At 51.2% G+C, this 5,610-nt stretch overlaps 1 protein-coding gene across 1 annotated transcript in view; it reads left to right on the forward strand.

Annotated features, from left to right (window-relative positions):
* Nucleotides 1–4,851: 4,851 nt before the first annotated feature.
* Nucleotides 4,852–5,610, forward strand: part of LOC143299785 (plasma membrane calcium-transporting ATPase 2-like) — a 169,681-nt gene continuing 168,922 nt past the window's right edge. The window contains exon 1 of the mRNA XM_076613201.1: nt 4,852–5,016. The gene's annotated coding sequence lies outside the window, so the exon portion shown is untranslated. The remainder of the gene's footprint in view (nt 5,017–5,610) is intronic.

Below are 5,610 nucleotides of genomic sequence, written 5' to 3' on the forward strand. Positions count from 1 at the left end.
AGTCATCTTCGCTCTTCCTCTGTGGCCGTCATCCTGTTATTGTCATGTTTCCTTGTTTCTCTAGGACTCAAAAGAGTAAACAAACTCTGAAACTCTGAAACTCTCTTCTCATCTTTCTCTTCCTTTCTCTCGTATCTCTCCCCGCTAACCCCCCTGCCCCCAGCCCCTCGCTCCATCTCTGTCTCTCTCCCCCCCCCCCCTGCCCCCAGCCCCTCGCTCCATCTCTGTCTCTCTCCCCCCTGCCCCCAGTCCCTCGCTCCATCTCTGTCTCTCTCCCCCCTGTCCCCAGTCCCTCGCTCCATCTCTGTCTCTCTCCCCCCCTGCCCCCAGCCCCCCCCTCTGTCCCCCCAGTCCCCTCGCTCCATCTCTGTCTCTCTCCCCCCTGTCCCCCAGTCCCTCGCTCCATCTCTGTCTCTCTCCCCCCTGTCCCCAGTCCCTCGCTCCATCTCTGTCTCTCTCCCCCCCTGCCCCCAGCCCCTCGCTCCATCTCTGTCTCTCTCCCTCCAGTCCCCAGTCCCTCGCTCCATCTCTGTCTCTCTCCCCCCTGTCCCCAGTATCCTCGCTCCATCTCTGTCTCTCTCCCCCCTGTCCCCAGTATCTCGCTCCATCTCTGTCTCTCTCCCCCCCTGCCCTCAGTCCCTCGCTCCATCTCTGTCTCTCTCCCCCCTGCCCCCAGTCCCTCGCTCCATCTCTGTCTCTCTCCCCCCTGCCCCCAGTCCCTCGCTCCATCTCTGTCTCTCTCCCCCCCTGTCCCCCAGTCCCTCGCTCCATCTCTGTCTCTCTCCCCCCCTGTCCCCAGTCTCTCGCTCCATCTCTGTCTCTCTCCCCCCCTGCCCCCAGTCCCTCGCTCCATCTCTGTCTCTCTCCCCCCCTGCCCCCAGTCCCTCGCTCCATCTCTGTCTCTCTCCCCCCCTGCCCCCAGTCCCTCGCTCCATCTCTGTCTCTCTCCCCCCCTGCCCCCAGTCCCTCGCTCCATCTCTGTCTCTCTCCCCCCCTGCCCCCAGTCCCTCGCTCCATCTCTGTCTCTCTCCCCCCCTGTCCCCAGTATCTCGCTCCATCTCTGTCTCTCTCCCACCTGTCCCCAGTATCTCGCTCCATCTCTGTCTCTCTCCCCCCTGTCCCCAGTATCTCGCTCCATCTCTGTCTCTCTCCCCCCTGTCCCCAGTATCTCGCTCCATCTCTGTCTCTCTCCCCCCCTGTCCCCAGTATCTCGCTCCATCTCTGTCTCTCTCCCACCTGTCCCCAGTATCTCGCTCCATCTCTGTCTCTCTCCCCCCTGTCCCCAGTATCTCGCTCCATCTCTGTCTCTCTCCCCCCTGTCCCCAGTATCTCGCTCCATCTCTGTCTCTCTCCCCCCCTGTCCCCAGTCCCTCGCTCCATCTCTGTCTCTCTCCCCCCCCTGTCCCCAGTATCTCGCTCCATCTCTGTCTCTCTCCCCCCCTGCCCTCAGTCCCTCGCTCCATCTCTGTCTCTCTCCCCCCCTGCCCTCAGTCCCTCGCTCCATCTCTGTCTCTCTCCCCCCTGCCCCCAGCCCCTCGCTCCATCTCTGTCTCTCTCCCCCCCTGCCCTCAGTCCCTCGCTCCATCTCTGTCTCTCCCCCACCCCCCTGTCCCCAGTCCCTCGCTCCATCTCTGTCTCTCTCCCCCCCTGCCCTCAGTCCCTCGCTCCATCTCTGTCTCTCTCCCTCTTTCCACTCGAACTACAATTGTTTCGTTCTCACACAATACAGTGTCTGCTTCTATATCAGTAGGTAGCCTTTTTTCACGTTTTGGGTGGGGGTTTTTTTCTCTTGTGCAAGGTCAGTCTGGTTGTCTGTCTGTTTATCCCCCCCCCCCCACCCCGCCTTTCTCTCTCTCTCTCTTTCTCTCTTTCTCTCACTGTCTCTCTCTCTCACTCTGTCACACACACACACACACACACACACACACACACACACACACACGCACTGACGCACACACACACACACACACACACACACTCTCTCTCTCTATATATATATATATATATCTCTAACTCTGTGTCTGTCTCTCACTCTCTCTCACTCACTCTCGCTTTGTCTCCCACTTTCACTCTCTCTCACTCTCACTCACTCACTCACTCAGTCTCTCTCTCTCTCTCCCTCCATCGCTCTCTCTCTCTCCCTCTCTCCTGTCTGTTTATCCCCCCCCCGCCTCTCTCTCTCTCTTTCTCTCTCTCTCACTCACTGTCTCTCTCTCTCTCACTCTGTCACACACATACACACTGACGCACACAGACACACAAACACACACACTCTCTCTCTATATATATATATATATATATCTAACTCTGTGTCTGTCTCTCACTCTCTCTCTCTCTCACTCACTCTCGCCTTGTCTCCCACTCTCACTCACTCAATCTCTCTCTCACTCCCTCCATCGCTCTCTCTCTCTCTCTCTCTCCCTCTCTCCGGCTTTCACGTTCGCCCTTCTCCCTCATCTTCGCCCTTGTTGTTCAGCATTATATTCACGTCCCCGGCCACTCTCGAGGCACTGCTCAGCGGGTTTCTGCTAATGACGCCACAAGGCCACCTGCCAGCTGTGACGCCGCCGTGACTGACCCGCACCTCACCTCACCTCAGGCCCATGACGACAAAGTAGTCGTTGGGGGAAACGTGCGGACCGCAGACGCAACCTCCCTTCTCCATCTGTCTCTGTCAGCAGCCGCCGGCAGCAGCTCGCGTGTATGGAGTCCGGTCCATTGTTTGATGTTCTCATGCCAGTTCTTCCGCTGTCTTCCTCTTCGTCTCCCGCCCTCGATGGTGCCTTGCATGATTGTTTTGGACAGACTGGTGACCCGCACGGACTGATCCAGATACGCAACACTATTGTATCTGCTTCAAGTGAAGATAAAAAGGAACTCCTTTTTTTTTTCAGTCTTCTTAGAGACAAAAAGAAAAAAAAGAAAAAAAAAAAACACGCAACCACACATGTCCACAGTGCAAACACACCCACATAACACACACATAAGCACTCACACCTAAACACACACACACACACACACACACACACACACGCACACTCACACACACACCCGGCACAATTAAAAAACAAATTTTTCAGTTAAAAGCGCGCACCCACACATGCGCAAACGCACTCACATAACACGCACATAAGTACTCACATCTAAACACACACACACACACACACACACACACACACACACACACACACACACTGTGACAACACACACACACACACACACACGGCACATTTTTTTTCAGTTAAAAGCGCGCACCCACACATGCGCACACAGACCACAGTGCAAACGCACTCACATAACACGCACATAAGTACTCACATCTAAACACACACACACACACACACACACACACACACACACACACACACACACACACACACACACACACACAAGACGCTTTCAAAAGGAAATGAAATAGGCTTCAATAAGATGGTAAACAGAAGGGTGGGGGATTGGGGGGAGATGAAACAATAGGACTGTAATGTCGAGGAAAGATGATTCATTTTGAAAACAGGGATAGGCTGTAAAAAAAAAAAAAAAAAAAAAAAAACCGGCAAACTTATTGTCTTTTGTTATGTTTTCTATTTTCACAGTTCGTCCTCAAGCCGCGCTACTAGGTTGTTAGTTCACCCATGTTCCCCTCCCCCCTCCCCCTCCCCCACACCCCCCTCCAGCCCCCTACCCCCCCCCAACTCCCTCCCCCCACCCACCCCCATCCGCCCCTAGTACCTTTCGCTCTCTCGCATTGTTTGTTAACATGACTTTTCACTCTTTTCACACGTCACGGTTTCCATGTGCATGTGACCAAAATTTGGATATGACATTTCTACCCTCTCTCTCTCTTTCTCTGTCTGTCTCTCGGTCTGTCTGTCTCTGTCTCTTTGTCTCTCGGAGAGTATCTCTGTCTCTCCGGCTCATTCTCTCTGTCCGTTTGTCCGTCTTTCTATTTGTCTGTCTCTATCTGTCTCTCTCTCTTGTTCCCTCTCTGTCTCTGTCTCTCTCTGCCCTGAGGACTTCGTGCATAGAAGCATGTATGCTTTTCCACTTCCCTCATTAAAACGGACATTCAGTTCATTTCAGTTCTGTTGAGTTCAATGAATGCGCTGTCGATATCGCTTTCTCTCTCTCGTACCCCCCCCCGCCCCCCCACTCCCCCCTACCCCCCACCTCCGGCCCCATCCCCCTCCACCCCCACCCCTCAAACCCCTCCTGTCTGTCTGTCTGTCTGTCTGTCTGTATATGTGTCTGTCTCTCTTTTTTCTGCTCATACGCACTCGCTACCATGGAGGTACGTTCGTTCCACCATTATGCCCCCGATTTGACGCGCATGCCGGCGACACATTTTGCACGGATTTAACAACTGAGCGAAACCCCGGCATGCGTGGTAAGTCATTCTATTTCTGGACACGGGGGCTACCAAAAATAACTTACACCCCCCAAACACATGTGACCCTCACTGACGTCAGCAGCTGTCGCAGTGATGAGTGGACATGTAGATGAGTAGATTGTGACGTCAACTCGGTCTGTCCGGGTTGCAACATCGTGTTAACTTTGGCTTTGTCACCGTGTGGTGGAATAAAGAGCATCAAGTTGTTCAGAACTAAAGGGTGTGTGTACATATACGTACGGTTGTTGCCGTAAATTCATTGCTGAAATTAAACCGAGACTGGTTGGACTGATTTTTTTTTTTTTTTTTTTTCTTTCTTACTGGCAATGTGACTGTGACTGCGAGGGACCAAAAAAAAAAAAAAAAAAAATTGATAAGAGAGAGGGCTGAGCCTGTATAAAAACTGAATGACAGAACTGACGCGCGAGTTAGCCAGTGTCGTTGTCAGCTGAGACTAATCTTGAATCAGTTGTCCGCTGTGCCGTCAGCTAATATCCAAAACTCTCTGAGATTATTAGATTCTGCTGTCACTGAGTTTTACGGGGTTTCACAAAGCCTGCCGGGTCACAGTCGGGCCGGGTTGCCACTGAGGATCGCCAGTACAAGAGTTGGTTGGACTCTACATACATGTAAGTCTATCTATCTATCAAGCTATCTATAATTTTTATATCCATAAAGAGAGTTTAAAATTTATTTGAAATATAAACAAGAATACAAAAATGAAAGATAAAAAGACAGCGACAACAACAACAGAAGTACGGTCTCTTAATTAGGCATTATGATTATCAGTACAATAGGCAAGCTTGATAGCGTGTATTATAAAGTCGGGAATCACAAGTTGATAAGGTGTTGTTTATGTTGGTGCACTACTGATAAAACACTATGTAAGAAATCTGCTGTGTATCTGCGAGTAAGTCTAAATCCGCGACTTTCATTTGGTAGGGGTCAGGGGTTAGGAGTGGGAGAAGAATCGAATGTATATATAATTAATGCCTTACTATCGTTGTTGTTGTTGTTGTTGTCCTTGTTGTGTTGTTTTCAAGGTAATTCCGTCTGAAAGGTCAGACATGTTTGTGGATGTGCAACTCAGTTACACTGAGGCCTTTTTTTTCTTTTTTTCTTTTTTTTTTTTCTATTTCCTTTTTCTTTCTATTTTTTTTTTATTTTCGTTGATTTTTTTTTTTATCTTTTTTTTTTTCTCAAGGCCTGACTAAGCGCGTTGG

This window comes from Babylonia areolata, chromosome 25 (genome assembly GCF_041734735.1).
Source record: "Babylonia areolata isolate BAREFJ2019XMU chromosome 25, ASM4173473v1, whole genome shotgun sequence".
In the NCBI taxonomy this organism is placed as follows: domain Eukaryota; kingdom Metazoa; phylum Mollusca; class Gastropoda; order Neogastropoda; family Buccinidae; genus Babylonia; species Babylonia areolata.